The 18,901-nt window shown below is 33.9% G+C and overlaps 1 protein-coding gene across 2 annotated transcripts in view; it reads left to right on the forward strand.

The window, feature by feature from the left end:
- The window catches only part of LOC150099703 (uncharacterized), a 64,229-nt gene extending 45,791 nt beyond the window's left edge, over positions 1–18,438 (forward strand). The window contains exons 3-4 of one of the 2 annotated variants that reach the window (XR_016549361.1): positions 12,138–12,380; positions 17,773–18,438. The gene's annotated coding sequence lies outside the window, so the exon portion shown is untranslated. Of the gene's footprint in view, positions 1–12,137; positions 12,759–17,772 lie in introns of those variants that run through there. The other variant, XM_090403855.1, reaches the window with a different exon arrangement.
- Positions 18,439–18,901: the final 463 nt, after the last annotated feature.

Here is an 18,901-nt window from a genome sequence, read left to right on the forward strand (position 1 = left end):
AGGGATATTAGTGAAGAGAGAGAGAGACAGTGTCATTACTAACACTGTATCTGCTAGTTTAATGTCTTTTATCCTTGTGTGAAATTCTATGGAATTTTTTATCGAAGAGATTGAGTGACCAGCGAGGAGACAGACTAGACAGGAATCTTTTAGTAAATTCCGAGATTTTAATTCTGCTAGTAGAATATCCATTTCTGATGGCTGGGCATCACTTTGGCTATTTCAAAACATAGTCTGTTAGCTTCAATACTAGACAGATGACTGGTGTTCTTTTCAATGTTGTGTATGAAATCTAGATATGGATTTATCCTGCATTTTTTTGAAATATTAATAATCATATGTAGCAAGTCTTGATTTAATGTATTTGATAGATCAGCTTGCTATTATTTCAAATTTTATTAATTTGAAATAATAGCAAGTTATTAATATTATTAATTTATTAATATTATTTTATTATTTCAAATTTTAATTTATTGATATTTTATTATTTCAAATTTTAATTTATTGATATTTTATTATTTCAAATTTTAATTTATTAATATTTTATTATTTCAAATTTTAATTTATTAATATTTTATTATTTCAAATTTTAATTTATTAATATTATTATTAATATTTCAAAAAATGCAGGAACTAAAGCAGTTGAAAAAAGATATAAATTTATAGAAGATAAAAAAATAGTACAAAATTCTGCCACAAGGGGACATTTGGCACTATAAGCATGTGATTTGATAAAAAAAATACTTAACATTGCTAGAACGATCTAAGAAAAATACAACTAAATTACCTGCTGACAAATGGATTGTTAATTTATCTGGTCAACCTCTAACTGAAGATGAGCTGAATGTACTAGCAAGAAGTCATAAGTTTGCAATTTTGCCCAAATGTATTCCATACATCATCAGAGAACCATCAGTTCTCTGATTTTTGACTTGTGAAAGAAGTGATAAAAATGTAGAAACCATGTTCTGTTTATAATTTAGACAAAATTATTTACTTTGTTAGTGGTATACTGGCGTTAACAGTATCTAGAAGATTGAAGATCTAGGTCTATCACAAAAAATAAAATAATCACAAACTGACTCCATTACCTCTGAAGCTTAGCAGAACAGCATTTATTTTCTCTAGTCAGCAGACTATAAGTTCAAACCCCAGTGTGAAATTATATAAACTTGTTATTTCAAATGTTCGGAGTTTTTTTCACTAGACTATAATAAATTTAGTTTAATCCTTTATCCAAGTGTAAGCAAACAAAGTTTGTGCCTGAAGTATCTTCAGGACCAAGGCAACTCATGGTAAAGGTGGACTAAGCTCTAATCACTACTTGTCTTAGTATCTCCCATAATGCAAAGCACGTCTCCTTGCGGACATGTATAATGCTATGCATTAAGGGAAGGGCCACTACCCAAACTGGTTTCGACCTTTATTATGGTTTCATCAGTGGGAGCCATACCCAGAGGTGGTGATACTAAGGTGGAAGTAATGGAGACATTATATTTACCTATATGAGTTGCCAAAAGGTGTGTGTCACCTTATTATTAAATTACTCTGGATTAGAGAAACATGTTGGGAGTTTTTCTCACTTGGTTAGACTATAATAAATTTAGTTTAATTCTTTATCCAAGTTTAAGCAAACAAAGTTTGTGCCTGAAGTATCTTCAGGACTAAGGCAACTCATGGTAAAGGTGGACTAAGCTCTCATCACTTGTCTTAGTATCTCCGATAATGCAAAGCACATCTCCTTGCAGACAAGTATAATGCTATGCATTAAGGAATTGTCTTTCAAATGGTGAAATGATTTTCATATCCTGATGTGAGACTATCTTGCTTATAACAGTCTTGAAGCAGTAATCAGACATGCCAAAGTTCCATGTTTGATTACTCAGCTTTTCCAAAATATTCCAGATTATCGAACCCTTAATCTGTTCATGTTACTAATGTACTGATGTGACAATTCACTGAGAAGTCCTTGGTGCCCAGCCCTTAGAATTAAATGCTTGGAAATGTCAAGTGCAACAATACAGATTTCTCCAAACTTTTCCATGGTACATGTCCAGAGGTGGGTAATGTAGGCCAGAAGATCTGCTGTTGATCTCAGTTTGCGAAGCCCATATTGGGATTTATTGTTGTTGGTTAGTTTCTCAAGATATTAATGAAGTTGATTGTTGATGAGCTTGTCCATTACTTTGGATAATATTGAAGTGAGAGCAATAGGTCGATAGTTGTATGGTCAATGGCAGCTTGTGGCTTGAAATCGTGGGGGTGCTGCAACTTTCGAATTTACATACACTGTAAGTACAGTGTATGTGTGTTTGGATAAAATATCAAAATTATGGTAAAAATTAAAAAAAAAATTAAACATGAAAAAATATTGTTTATTATCGATAAAATTATATAGTTTAGTATAATTCAAAATTACTTAAAAATAAAATCCATTATCATAACCCCAATAATGTTCTAAAATTGAAACTATAACAAATGTTATATCTTTAATTGTAATGTCCAAATATTTAAAGAGACGCAGTAAACATGATAAGCACTACGAACACTCTGCTGCTGGCTCAAACTGCATATAAACAACATTGGAACTGCACAACAGACAGTGTCGCATTACCCTAATAGCTCTCATCTCACTATGACATGCATATGCTTGTGCACGTAGCAATATGACACTGTGGTAAACACAGTGCTGCTAACGTCCTTCGCCCTCCAGTGTTACAAGATGGATTTTTACTATTTTTTATAAAATAAGAGAATTGTATAGGATTGTTGATGATAAAATTAAATATTACAAGCAAATATAAATAAATTAATAAATATGTTTATGTATCAAGAAAAATTGGGGATGCTGCAGTTCCGTAGTGCCTATGTACGAGCCACCCCTGTGTGTGGTAGACATATTTTTTTGGAATTTGCTGTATACGGGCTTGCTTCTGTGCTGTAGGGCGGATGCCAGCTGAGTGTAACATAGCTTGCAGATGGTAAAGAATAGGTATTAGTTCAGGAGCACATCTCTTGAAAACAACTGGTGGAATTCCATCAGGACCAGTAGGCTTTTTGGTGGAAGGCTACAGATGGCATATGATGCAATGCTCCAGATAAAGGAAGTGATTTGTCTTCATCAATGTAGGAATTGGATGAGAAGAATAATGCCAGGAGGTCAGCCTTATTTTTGGGTGATGTTTCAGTGTTGCCTGTTGAGAAAGAGGTGAAAGCACTGATGGACAAAAGTTATGCCCAATGACTTTTCTTTTGCAAGGGACCAGAAAGCAGTAGTTCCATTGTCAGCGATAGCAAGTTTTTTACATTTAGTAGAAAATTTAGTACTTTGTCAAAGTCATTTTTTAATTATGGGTTTTTGTGAGTACTGTAGGCTATACTGTTGGCTGTGAATGAAGCTGGGATTTTTGTCTTAAGCACTCCCATAATCTGTTTTCTTTTCTTGGACTGCACTAACACACTTTTTAGAAAATCATGGTTTTCGTGTAAGGTACAAAATTTGAACACACACACAGAGAAAGAGAGAGAGGAATGAAAACCATTGCAACCTGGATAATTTCTATAACAAATACTGTGATCTGAAGAATGGAAACAGTAGTCTGACCATGGAAAGGAGTAAAATAACGGAGAGTTTTCCGCTTGGTATTGTAATGACAAATATGCAAGGTTGTGAATGGCCAAGAGGAGGATGTTCCACAAGAAATGGAACTTGGATGAGATTGCGATATGAATTACCAAGAGTGGCAATCACCTCAACATTTACTTGGAAGGAGAACTAGTTAAGAAAAGATCCAGAGTGTTGGATGTGTGGAGAGGATTGTCGGGGATCCTAGTTGGAAGATGAATTTGTTTTAAGCTCTTACTTCTAGCAAACATCTCTGCCTCTCTTCCTTCTTGGTCAGTGGAATTAAAAAAAAAGGGGGGGGGGAAGCCAGTTAGAATTGCAGACATTAGTCACCAAGATAGTGAATTTATATTGCTAGAGCAAGCCTAATGAATAAGAAGTTTAAGATATCAGAATGAATTTCATGATTGGAATGGTAGAGACAGCAGATGAATAAGACATAAGGAAGAGAAATCTTAAGCCACAGAAGGTCAAAAAGGCGAGATTCAAGATTTGGCAGAAGAAATCGTATAGGGTGTACTATTGATAGTTAAGGTGAGCTATGGTAGTTGTGGCAGATATTTGGGACTCAGTCAAAAATAGACCAGGTTTGGATGTCTGAAGATGATGCACATCATTTAGATTGGCATTTATGAGATTTTTTTTATGTAATTTAACCTCAGTAATACCACATTTATTTCGGTTTTACTTTCATTCTATACTGGCAAGGGTGAAGAGGAAAAGAGCAGAGGAAACATGGGAACATATAGTTGAGAGGAGATACTCAAACATGCCACCCATATAGAGAGCAGTCAAATCCATGCCATAACATGGGCTTGACACCCTTGCATACCATTATACAACTTCCATTCTGGCACCACCTGGCAATGAGATTGTGTCAGCTGATCAAGAAACCTTCGAAACTTGTTGTCATTGGGTTCAGTTCTGTACACAATCTGTAGCCAGTCTGTGCAACTGATTTACTGTTAGTCCTTCAAAATATGAAGGTACTGGATCTCTACAATATGTCTGGTATGCCCTTGAGGTTTATCAATTACACTGCATGTTGAAAGACTTGGAAATTGAGGAAAGAAATCAGAATCCCTACTCTGGGAAACAAGCATGGCAACAGCCACTTGAGGCCCTCAATAACCAAGTTGGTGGTATTTCATCAGGCAGTGAAGGTCATCTACCACCTGTCGCATTCTACTTCCACTGAACAGTAGAGTTGAGTGGATGAAATAAAGGTTCTCCACAAACCAATTATAGATAGGAATGATTCTGAGGTTTCCCCAATTTTGGGAAGTGATTGTTAAATACTTATATATATTTTGTACTAATGACCATTTGAACTCTAATGACAATTTAGACTCAGCTCACTGCCTGCAGTGTCACATGATTTGTATTATATGTCCTATAGTTAAAAATTCTATTCCATATATAAACTGCTAAACCACAGAAACAAAAGTTTCTGTGGTTTAGCAGTTTTGTGGGAAGTTTTCAGGATTGAGACCACATAGTGATGTAAATAAAGAGTTTAATAAAAATATGCAATTAAAACCCCAACAAATTTTGTAAGTCGTAAGACTTACATCATCAGGGGTACTGGTTGAGAAAGGTTTTACACAACAAAAGCTTATTAAACGTGTGGACAGACTTATGTGTTCGTCGAACATGTTGTTTATTATTTTAACGCTATAACAGAACACAGAAACTAAGTAAATAATTAATTTATTAACTTCATGCTGATATTTCGCTGGTGTTATAACCAGCATCTTCAGAGCACAAAAACACTGTTTGTCACAATACGCGAGACTAAAACAACATGGTGTACTTAAACAAAATTGTAGCAGCAACACAAAGACTAGAGTCCTGATTTTGGTGCCCTCTATCTGAAAAAAAAAGGAAAAAAAAAAGCTATCATATATTACTAGAGTTCTAGAAAAGTGCTAGTTTTTTCTTAATATGACTGTCTCCCAGATCTTCGGCAAGTTAATACAGCCATATTTGTTGAGATTTGGAGTGTGTTTTAGGGCTTCTGTCGCCTCTCTCTGATTTATACGGGTTTCTGTATAGTACTTTTGTGTTTTTCCAGTTGATCCTGTGTGCAGGGGTATCCAGAGCATGGTCTGCTAGGCCCGACTTCCCATAATGATAATTCCGGACGTATCTTTTATGTTCGCTGATGCGGATGTTCACAGTTCTTCCTGTTTGACCGTAGTAGGCTTGATTGCATGAGCAGGGTACTTGGTAGACTCCTGGATGTGATAAAGGAGGAATGCTGTCCTTGGGTGAGCGGATGAGGGTGGCTAATTTGCTACATGGTCTGAACGTAGTGCGTAGTTTGTTTATTGAGAATTCTTGAGATCTTTTCGGATGTGCCTTTAATGTAAGGGATGGTGACTGTTTTGTTGTAGTTCTCTGTGGTGGATGGTGGGAGGGGTTTCTTAGGAGTGTTTAGTATTTTGTTTATTTTATGTGGATTGTAGCCGTTGGCCAAGAAGGTGTGGCGTAAGTGAGTCAGTTCAGCAGTAAGAGCCTTGTCATTGGAACAGATTGCTCTCGCTCTATGGGTTAGCGTTTTTAATATGCCATATTGTTGAGAAGGATGATGGTGTGATTGTTTGTGTAAGTATCTGCCTGTATGTGTGGGTTTTCTAAAAACTGAAAATGATAAGGAACCATCTGGGAGACGTGTGATGAGTGTATCCAGGAAGGGCAGACCGTTGTTGGTTTCCAGTTCCATAGTAAAGTGGATTTTTGGATGTTGGCTATTTAAATGTGCTAAGAATGTTTTCAATGTCTCAGGGCCATGTGGCCAAATAGCAAGCACATCATCAACATAGCGTAGCCAAAGTGTAGGTTTGAGAGTGGCTGTATTGATTGCTTGTTTTTCCAGGTGTTCTATGTAAAAGTTGGCTGGGGGGGGAAGGGGGGAGCCCATGGCTGTCCCATCAATTTGTTTGTATATTTTTCCTTTCCATGTGAAATATCCTGCATGTATTGTGAATTTGAATAGTTCAAATATATCAGGGGGGAAGTGTGACTTCAGTAGATTGAGGGTTTCTATTAGTGATACATTTGTGAATAGTGAAGTGATGTCAAAGCTTACTATTAAGTCTGAGCTTTTTAGGGTAAGGTGTTCTAAGATGCTTTTTAGGTGTGCTGAATTTTTGACAAAGGAGGGAGAATTTTTTGTGAGAGTGGCTAGTAGCTTAGCTAAATGTCTAGCCAGTTTGTATGTGGGACTATTTATACTGTCCACAATTGGGTTAAAACACCGAGGATCTATGGAGCCCAAAAATTCACAAACAAGGCACACCCCTACGTCCAATTGTGGACAGTATAAATAGTCCCACATACAAACTGGCTAGACATTTAGCTAAGCTACTAGCCACTCTCACAAAAAATTCTCCCTCCTTTGTCAAAATTTCAGCACACCTAAAAAGCATCTTACAACACCTTGCCCTAAAAAGTTCAGACTTAATAGTAAGCTTTGATATCACTTCACTATTCACAAATGTACCACTAATAGAAACCCTTAATCTACTGAAGTCACACTTCCCCCTGATATATTTGAACTATTCAAATTCACAATACATGCAGGATATTTCACATGGAAAGGAAAAATATACAAACAAATTGATGAGACAGCCATGGGCTCCCCCCTAGCCAACTTTTACATAGAACACCTGGAAAAACAAGCAATCAATACAGCCACTCTCAAACCTACACTTTGGCTACGCTATGTTGATGATGTGCTTGCTATTTGACCACATGGCCCTGAGACATTGAAAACATTCTTAGCACATTTAAATAGCCAACATCCAAAAATCCACTTTACTATGGAACTGGAAACCAACAACGGTCTGCCCTTCCTGGATACACTCATCACACGTCTCCCAGATGGTTCCTTATCATTTTCAGTTTTTAGAAAACCCACACATACAGGCAGATGCTTACACAAACAATCACACCATCATCCTTCTCAACAATATGGCATATTAAAAACGCTAACCCATAGAGCGAGAGCAATCTGTTCCAATGACAAGGCTCTTACTGCTGAACTGACTCGCTTACGCCACACCTTCTTGGCCAACGGCTACAATCCACATAAAATAAACAAAATACTAAACACTCCTAAGAAACCCCTCCCACCATCCACCACAGAGAACTACAACAAAACAGTCACCATCCCTTACATTAAAGGCACATCCGAAAAGATCTCAAGAATTCTCAATAAACAAACTACGCACTACGTTCAGACCATGTAGCAAATTAGCCACCCTCATCCGCTCACCCAAGGACAGCATTCCTCCTTTATCACATCCAGGAGTCTACCAAGTACCCTGCTCATGCAATCAAGCCTACTACGGTCAAACAGGAAGAACTGTGAACATCCGCATCAGCGAACATAAAAGATACGTCCGGAATTATCATTATGGGAAGTCGGGCCTAGCAGACCATGCTCTGGATACCCCTGCACACAGGATCAACTGGAAAAACACAAAAGTACTATACAGAAACCCGTATAAATCAGAGAGAGGCGACAGAAGCCCTAAAACACACTCCAAATCTCAACAAATATGGCTGTATTAACTTGCCGAAGATCTGGGAGACAGTCATATTAAGAAAAAACTAGCACTTTTCTAGAACTCTAGTAATATATGATAGCTTTTTTTTTTCCTTTTTTTTTTCAGATAGAGGGCACCAAAATCAGGACTCTAGTCTTTGTGTTGCTGCTACAATTTTGTTTAAGTACACCATGTTGTTTTAGTCTCGCTTATTGTGACAAACAGTGTTTTTGTGCTCTGAAGATGCTGGTTATAACACCAGCGAAATATCAGCATCAAGTTAATAAATTAATTATTTACTTAGTTTCTGTGTTCTATTATACCGTTAAAATAATAAACAACAAAAGCTTATTAACAATTAATTGCACATTAGATGTTTTGATAACTTCACAACTGTTGCATATAATTGATAAATCAGAATACAAACAGTAAATTCATTACTGTATGCATGTTGGAACATTGCTAGTTATTGCTATCATGTTCTGTGGTATCACGTGCATTATATCCTAGGTCTGTGGCAGTTAAATTTTTGATGAAAGCAGACCATACTTGATGTAAAATTAAGCCTTGGGTTAATAACCATTAAGTGTGAGGTTCTGTTTCAGGTTATGAATCCAAGACGATCAGAAAAATTTTTAAAACATCTCCTGAAACTCCCTTACTTAAACAAAATTTTAAACATGCAATCACGCTGCCTTACATCAAGAATGTCACAAAGCAGCTGCATTGCTCCACGAGTAAAACGTAAAAGTAACTTTTTTACCTTCATGAAAAATCTCAAGATTCTTACATCCGCATCACCCATGAAAAAACCAGGTATTTATGAGATTTGTTGATCTTGTGGCATTTATGTAGGCCAGACAGGAAGGTTGGGAGAGATTCACATGCCTGAACACGTAAAAGACGTCAAAAAAAGAAGAGAGCATAAATCAGGCCACACAAACATGGCATTCCACACAACTACTAAAGGCCATCAAGTACTCTTTAACTTGCTATCTACTAACACTCCAAGATCCCTAGCCTGATCAGTTTCTTCTAGCATAATCCCACCAATGTAATTCGGCATTGGATATCTAATCATGCCATAGTGCATGACTTTACATTCACTGACATCCATTTTCCCATGTCCACAATTCCAGCCCATTCAAATCATTCTGCAAGTACTGCATATCAGCAGCATTCCTGATTACCCCTACCTACAAATCCTTCCCAATATCATTAATGTACAGATTGAATAACAATGAACCATCCTTGTGGTACACCACTAGTTACCGTAAATCTTGCAGACTCACATTCCACGTATACCACTTTTTGATATATGTCAGTCAGCCATCCTATTAATTATGCTAATGTTTTATAATTCAAACCCATATTCTCCAGTTTATTCAACAGTCTTCCATGCTGTATTCTGTCAAAAGCCTTAGCAAAATTCAAAAGTATCATGGTGTATCTGTTCCCCTTGTCTAGTTCAATGGTTACGTTATTAGAGAATATGAGCAAGTTGCTAAAACATGACCTTCCCTTAGTAAACCCATTTCTGAATGCAAGCCCAAACCAATTTTTCCATAATCTTCACCACCACTTCTGAGATACTGATTGTCTATAGTTGGATATGTTGGTCTTTGAACCATCCTTGTGCAATGGGATTACCATACATTCATTCTTTCTATTCCTGTGGAATCTTCCATGTTCTGAGACTCTAAATTATGCAGTCTAGTCAAAGGAATAGCCAATTTAGCTGAATACTCTTTTAGCACCCATGCTGATATCCCATCATTCCTTATTGCTGAATTCATATTCAATTTGTGCAACAGCTCTAATACCTCCTCTTCATATACCTGAGTTTCTTCAGAAGAGGCAGCAGTGAACTCAATGTTGCATACACTAGGTTGATAGCTTTTAGCAAAATGGACACTCATTAGTTGAACAACCTCTTTTGCATCTCTTGCTCTCACACCATCTGCATTCACATTCATTCTTTCTTTTACTTAGCTTAGCTTTCTGTACAACAGTTGACTCTTCTGGTCTCCTGCTTATAATTTTCATAACAGACATCATCCTTATGTACAAAGGATGATGTCTGTGGGTTGTCTTTTGCTTGCCAGCCAGTTTCTTTTCATACTCTGACTTAGCTTTCTGTACAACAGTTGACTCTTCTGGCCTCCTGCTTATAATTTTCATAACAGACATCATCCTTATCCACATGGTATTCCTTCCATTTACCTGTTTCTTACGAATCAATTGCTTAATGAGATTATGCACCAATCTGACTCCTGGCCTATTTATTCTTTGAACTCTAGGGACACATTCTGATATTGCATCATTTAAGTTTGTTTTTTTTTTTTAAATGCTTCCCATGCACTGTCTATATTTTTCCCATCCAGCAACCGATACCGTTCTGCTGAACTCAGTATACTCCTCAATTGGTCATAATTTCCTGCTTTGTAGTTCAGCATGTAACCTTTTCTGAATAGAACATTCATAAACTTAGTCACTTCCCAAATGAGTACTGCATGATCACTGTCACCAAACGGGTGCAGAATAGCTACATCTTGAACTGAAGCACCCTCTGACACTATAATCAAATCTAACACTCTTTGATCTCAAGTTCCTTCTTGACATGCTGCTTGAGGAACTTGTCCCAAAATGGCTCAGTAAATTCAGTTTCATTCTTCTCGTGAGATTTTACTGCTACATTTTACTGATTACTCTTTCGTGCCCATAATTTCTGTTTGGTCATGCATTTCTTTATCACTAGCAACCGATCCATTAGGTTTGTAAGAACACCACACTCCACTATATAATTGATCTTGTTAGATTCCATCTCCCACCAGATGGCTTCAAATTCATTACCATATGAATACTGTTACTAGTACTACAGTCATAGTTCTCAACACTAACTGGATTCAAGTCATTTGATATTATTAGCAGCACATCCCCTCCTTTCCTATCCTTCCTAAAAATACTGTATCCTTTACACTCAATACCAGTTAGTATGTCTGATTCTGATAGTCAGATCTCACTAATGCCTACAATCTGATGTCCTAGCATATTGACCAAGGCAACAAACTCTATCCCTTTGTTTCTGATACTCCTAGCATTCATATATAGACATAATGAGATACCTGCATGCTCTTTTGTCTGCATGACACAGTTGGACAACTTGCAGATCTCTATTCTTAAATATAACACACATGATAGCAACAACTAGCAATGTTCCAACACACACAGAGTAACAATTTTATCATTTGTATTCTGGTTTATCAATTATATGTAACAGTTGTGAAGTTATCAAAACATCTAATATGTGTAAAAATTACTTATTTTTATTGAACTCTTTATTTTCATCATCGTGTGGTCTCAATACTGAAGACTTACCGCAATTCTATTCCATATCATTCATTTTAACTTCTGTCACCAACACGATGTCATTTTTAATACTAGGCTGAAAATTTTGTTTTGAATAAACATACTTATTTTTATAAGTCACATTATTCGCTATGTCATCTGACATGCCATTACTTGGCTGCATAATTATTTCATCATTTTGAATTGTAATGTGAATATAGTAGTAGTTTACTCTTAAAACTAGAACCCTGTAGTCATTTAAACCCAAAACAAGATGATAACATAAATATACAAACAACATAAATGTATTATTATGGTTCATTAACTGTCATTACAGTATTGTAATGAATTTGTTTACTGTAACCAATTGCTGAAGAAAAAAAAATATTGTAGTCCTATATAATCAGCTGTTCCAAATGAAATTCATTATAACAACCCTTTCAGCATAAAAAAAATTCATTCCCTATATGCTGTATACATGAGTAAAGTGTATTATATATTTCTTCTTGATTTTTTATAAGTTAGTCTTTAAATGCTAATAATTACTTAGAATATTATGTTCTTTTATATATTAATGTTGTATAAATGCATGTACATTTATGTATTTTCAGGATAAAAGTTATGTTTGAACATGGGACCTACTGTGCCAAACTGTGATAGTTTACAGTACATCATTTCATCGTTTGGGTATAATTTGTAAATCTAGGATGAAGATGACTTAAGATTATGAACAGTGTGTTTTAATATTTTTGTAAATGCTGCTGGTAGCATATCAAGCTGTTATCTAACATTCATACTTGTTTCAAAATAAGCACAATGTTTGCAAATCAGGAAGACTAAGAAGATTGCCCAGTGTAAGTAGAGTACTACTATAATATATGTATATACATGTATGATGCCATGCACTATACAAAAAATCTATTTGCGGTGATAGAGAAAAATGTTTATAAAACTTATGTATAATTTTAAAATGGAAAGTGCATTAATTAAAGCTTTGTTTAAAAAACTCATTGTTTTATTTCTAATTATCATGAATAGAGATTTTTTGAAAATTGTGAAGATTGTATATTATTTTGAAAATGTAACAATTTTCTGTTGTCAGTTTGAGTTCTTTAAAGTGGAATGCAAAAAAGAAATATTCAGCATATAAACTTGAAAATGTCATGCATTGTTTTCTTTTTATTATAAATACATTGATTTTGTAGTAAAAGATCACATGCTTACTATGTAAATTTTCTGCTCTTTCTTTCAAATATTTTAATATGCTATGTTATCTTTTTGTATCAAGAAAGAAAAGTGATTTTTTGACAGAGAGAATATATTAATGTTACTGAACATTTCAAGCTTATTTGCGAAAGTGCAGAATCACAAAATTCTAAACTTGTAAAATCTAACTATCTAAGCTGTTGATAAATACATTGATTACTATTATAGATACGGAAGGCAATATTATGCACATAGTCTACTTTTCCAGCTAGTAACGTATTCTATTAGAAATTTAGTAATCGGTAAGTTGTAATTTTTACATGATGTAAGTGTTGCATTTATGTTATGTGAACCATAATTTTAGCATACAGAGAGGTAATTGTTTTAAAAATCGTTAAAAAAAAAAAAAAATTCCTTGATTTCATTGGGGGGAAGGGGAGTTTCTGTATGAAACTATTCATTTGAACACTTTCTATGTGAAACTGTTCAATTTTAAATCTTCTTTCTTCCAGTAATTTATTGAATTAAAATGGCATGGCACTGAGCTAAATTATTGCATTCTTCAAATATACTGCAATAATCAAACTGTATTTGCAAAGGATAAAATAACAAATTCACATAGTTTTTCTTCTGGTTCCAAAATTTACACTGAGCAGGAATTCAAAAGAATTTATACCAATAAAAAATTTTTAAGGATCCAGTATAAAAAATCTATTGGCTGAGTGGTTAGCATATCTTCTTTGCAACCAAACAGGCTGCAGGTTTGAATCGTGTGGTGGCATGGATGTTTGTGACTCTCTTTAGGTGGAAGATGAATTTCATTGTTCTGGATATTTTGGAGGCCTGAAGTGGCTTGAAAGTTTCATGTTTTGTCTCTAGATCAGTTTCTGAATTATGTAAATAAAAATATGTAAAACATTTAGAGGAAAAATCTTTAACCACCTAGGGTGCTAATGTACTATATGCTTACAATTTCTCATGAGTTGGAGTCACATAAAGGTATTAATTTCATTTGCATTTGTCATATTTAAACTAAGGGGATCTGATAAGGTTTCTCAGTTTATGCTAATGATCTTCTCTTCAATGATACATCATTTAGTTGTTAGGTAAGTGATTTCATTTCTTAGGGCAAGACCACTGTCCCACTTATTGGAAATCTGAAGTGGCTTGAAAGGGTCATGTTTTTCTGTATTAGGTAATAAATAAATAAAAAAATACAAAACAATATGTAAAATTAATAAAAATAGAAAAAAATAAATCTTTAACTCACTCATGGTACTACAGGTTTACAAAACCATTTGTGAGTGGGAGTCAGTTATGGCAGTTACAATCGAGTTTTGAACAGTCGCCTTAGTCAGGCTTTGGTCATATACAGAATAGAAGAATGTGAACATACATTGTTCATACTAGATTAGTGGGTCATTTTGAGATATTAAAATAAATTAAAATTAAACACGAAGTATTCTAAAAGGACAAATTCTCTCTAGATCATTCAGCGATTGCTGCTATAATAGTTAATATGGACTTCTGCAATTTCTCATAATAGGAAATTCTGCTCACAGAAAAAAAAAAATTTGATTTAACTTTGTATATGTAATGTGAATAGTAAGACTTTCTGGGTAATTAGTTTATAAAAAACATTAGTATCCTAAGCTAAGGGTTAAGTAATCTGGAACCCTTTTAAAAATCCAACATGGATTTTTCAAACCACTTTAGACCACCAAAAAGCAGGGTGGTAGTGGTCTTGCACTAAAATGTGATTTATATACTACATCGCCTGAAGGCATTTGCAAATATACATATCCATATTGGATTGAACTCAGCTTTATGGTTAGAAAGTGAAGATTCTATACTCAACCAGACTAGTAAGCATTCATTATCACAATTGTATAAGCAAATATATATATATATAGAGAGAGAGAGGATTGTAAAAAATGCACTCTTGTTGAGAGATTATTTTTCTTAGAGTATCAGTTTCTTGTTTTCCAAGTCAAGTATTTTTTCTCCTCTACCTTTCTTCTAGCATCATGATATCAGTAAATATAATTATGCATCCTATTTGCTACCTTGCAATTACTTGTACATTATTTTTTCTTAAGACTATTCTAATTCCATCCATCTGCATTGTTTTTCTGTATCTTATTTCTGTGATTCAAAAATGTGTCATCTCTGAAACTCAGGTTGTTTGCTCTGCAAATTAGCCAGAACACACACAGTTAAGAGTAATCAACTTGCCTCATATCCTTGAAGATATGAGTGATTAGGATGCTTTGGCTATAATCCCAAATAACATCACAAACCTGTTGAGCTCATCTCCTATTCTGTTTAAGTGACATACCACTTTAGATTAACTCTCCATGCTCATTCTTGAATATTTATGGTTGTGTCTTTTATATATATATATATATATATATATTTAATATAGTTATTTTCTTTGAAATCTGTTCATATCTTTCTCATATATGGAACTATCATATTTCATGGTCTCCAGCTGCTTATGGTTTTGTCATTCATTTGCTTGAGAGAAAAGAAACATGAGTTAAATCCACCTTGCTGATGGGATAAACTTTATTAGGTATTAGCCTTTTTTGGGTCTAATAATGCTAGTCCTAGAATATACCAGTTTTTCTCTTGCAAAACAAACTGACCTGTGAATATATGAATTTAGCAGACATGAAACTTGTCGTGCTTAAGGCTGACCATTTTATGCTGTTATTCTGATATTTATACATTTAATTTTTGAAACAGATTTTGTTATAAATGTTTATTTATATGGGTGAATGTTATTGGTCCCGAAGAATAAGTATTATCAATATGAGGATATGTTGGTGACTATATATCTGTTTCAGATTAGCAAGAAAGATATTTTATTATAACACTGTGATTCGGAATGCTCTTCCTTCCATTTTCAGAAAGGTCACTCTGAGTTCCTGTGTTATTGGCTGTTCATTTAAAATTCAAATTAAAAGCAGTTCTAATTAATGATTTATAGATTTTTCAATCTAAAGATAAAATGATTTTAAATATTACTCTTTTTGACTGATAGACTATTTTATCTACACTGCATTATTAATAAATAGATTAACAGTGCTGATTTATTTGGGTAAGTGTCTACCATAACCTTCACTTATATTGAATGTTCCTTTTAACTGTTTTTGGAAAGATATCCATTGCTGTGGTTCTTTTATTCAGTGATTCATTGCTGCTCATAATTAGAATGAACTTTGAAGCCATGCATATAATCAAGTATTCTGACAGTGAAGAGCTAATTATTTTTTTTAAAGAAGAATAAGATTCAGCAATGGAAATTTCTTTTTTCAAGTTGGGAAATAAACTGAATTATTTATATAGTAAGGTGTGCGTAGGATAAATTTTACTAGATTTTCGATAATTTATAGGTTGGAAAATGCCATGACTTGCTCTATAAATATCAAAAAAAAAAAAGTATGCATTTCAAATGATTTTAAAAGTTTCACTTGTCACATAGCAGTATCATCCAGGAGAGTATTCCATTTTGTTGTATTTTATAGTATGAATGCTGCTAATGCATGCCATCCACTGCAGAGAATTTCTCCTGTTTGTAAGTAGCACTTCAGTGAGACTAAAAGCACAGTCCCATTGTCCAGTTTTTCTTTTTGAAATTTGTCCCCATCATGCCATTTGAAATGGCTGTCCATCCAGGATGTCTTATTTTTACATTTAGTATTCAACGTTATATTTACTCTCCTCTCCTCAAATACTTATTGTCTAAATAAATTATATTTAGACAATCCTTCTAAATATAATTATTTAGAAGGATTTATACCTTTTTGGGGTCTTTTCTGTTAGGTAATATCAGTTAAGATTATCAATATTTACTTTTGCAGTTCCTCTGCTAGCTCCATCTCCTTATTAATGTTTATTCTCTTTTAATTGTTCCAGTAGTAAACTATTGCTACTATAGCAAACTATTTCCATTTGTCTCCTGTAAACAATCGGAACCTTTCTCGCATAGTCATTATTACCTTTCTTTTTCTATACTTGTCATTCTCCACTTCTTCCTCATACTGCACCAGTAATTTCTTCATAATTTCATACCTCTTCCCATATAATTCTTGCTTGTTCATCCATCACACTATTTATCCTCATAGCATTAGGTATACAATTATTTTTAAATATTTAAAAAATTTAATACTATTGGTTCTCAAGCCATAAGAGAATCATCTGAGTATCATAATCTAGTTTATTGTTCTATATTCTATCCTTTTCCTGTGGTACTGCCACGTACCTGCTTTAACCACAACCAAACCATTAATTTAATTAGATGGAATAACAAGGAATATTTCTTTTAATTAGAAACATTTTTTCTACTAAATAGTTATCAGCAGTTTATAATATCTGTTAACAGTACTTGAGGAGGCAGAAACTGCTTCATGTAGAACATTTTTTTACACACACATAGGTGATAATAGTGTCCATTTATTTTTCAAGCTTTCTTTAAATAAATTAACCAATAATTAGTGTTTTGAGTTAGAAATTAAATGAAAAAATTTCAGGTTTACTCTTAACAGAATAAACCTGAAATCTTACGATGCTTTGATGGTACTTAACATTTAATTAGTTACCTGCCATAATTTCTTAATTTCAGCATGCTGAATTTGTTTTGCATCTTTCGGAACTAAATAAAAAGCATAAATAGGAAAGGTGCTAGTTTCCTTTCATGATACATTGTTTATTTTCATCATGTAGTTATAATATTCTGTAAAAGTATGGTTACTCCCTGTTATCCCATAGACAGATGCCGATGTATAGTATGAAGAAAATTTACAGATGTGACTTGCATTTGTTAAAGAATAAAGTAAATTAACCTCTTTTTTTGTAACCAACTAACTTCTCTGTTTTCACCATTAGTTTAGAAAAGTTTTACTATTATTTAGAAAGAAAATTTGACATAATGCCTTTGTTAGCATTTAACTGAAAACATGAACTTATTTTTAGACTTAAGGACAAATTTCCTATAAAATGTATTGCTCACTTCTAAAAGTTTTTTTTATTTAAAAGCTGTGACAGAGATGCTACCATTTTCTAATTTGATGCAAATAGAATGGAAAGAAGTGATTTGAACAGTGAAGTGAAAGCTCAAACTGTATAAGAAACCAATATTCTGAAAGTGGAAATTAAAAGGCTATAAGATTAGTTATAGCAGCGTACAATGTGCAAAAGCACATTGTATGTCATTGTGACTTACAGTAGTATCCTATTTATAGTATTATGCATGAAGAAGAAATTTACACAGTAAACCAACTATATTGTTCTTTGTAATATAGGTCTATTCAAAATTAATTGGATAGGCATGTTTAAGTAGATTATCTGTGTTAAGTTTTTTATGCATCTTTGTTCCATACATTATCTTGGATGAGTGGGAGTACTATATTTAAATATTTGTGCATGTGCACATATTGCTACCTTTATTTTATTTTTTTAATTCTAAGAGATCAATCTAGTCATGAACTGAGATCATTGTATATATATGCTGATATTTATATATTTAATTTTTGAAGCAGATTTTGTATAAATATTTGTTTATATGGGTAAATGTTATTAATGCTGAAATATCTTCCAGGGAATTGCATTCTTTTATGTAAAATATAAAATACTGTGCGGTATATTTATCACCATGTAGATGAAATTTGAAGCACAAATTTTCATAAAATGTGCATAAAATAATTTGAAATGTTTCATTTATTCAAATATTTAACCCTTATGTGTGATGTTCAGTATAATTACAATGAAATAGTTAGGGAAAGAGAGGGAGACAAAATATGCTGGTCAAGGATTTTGTAACCAGGATATTAGCTGTTGTAGAAAATGGAATTTAAAATCAGAACTCCCCCCCCCCCTCCAGCATATCAGACTTCTTTTGCTAGAAGTATGCCAAAACATAAACTTGGGCTGCACAGTTTACTATATTTCATATAAGTATGTAAATAGAAAATGAACACACACATATGCTCATTAATATTTTTAAACACCTTCATTGTCTCTCTTTGAAGAAACCAATACTTTCTCCATTCTAATGTTTTCTCTTGATTGTGCTGCTCTCTATTATCATGATGTTCTGATAGAACTGTTCATCCAGCTTGTCATTTGCTGCACCAAGATTTTTAGGAAAGAGGTTGAGGTGAGAATG

This window comes from Typopeltis vanoorti, chromosome 14 (assembly GCF_054136105.1).
Source record: "Typopeltis vanoorti isolate ZY-2024b chromosome 14, IOZ_Tvanoo_1.0, whole genome shotgun sequence".
NCBI classification, from domain to species: domain Eukaryota; kingdom Metazoa; phylum Arthropoda; class Arachnida; order Uropygi; family Thelyphonidae; genus Typopeltis; species Typopeltis vanoorti.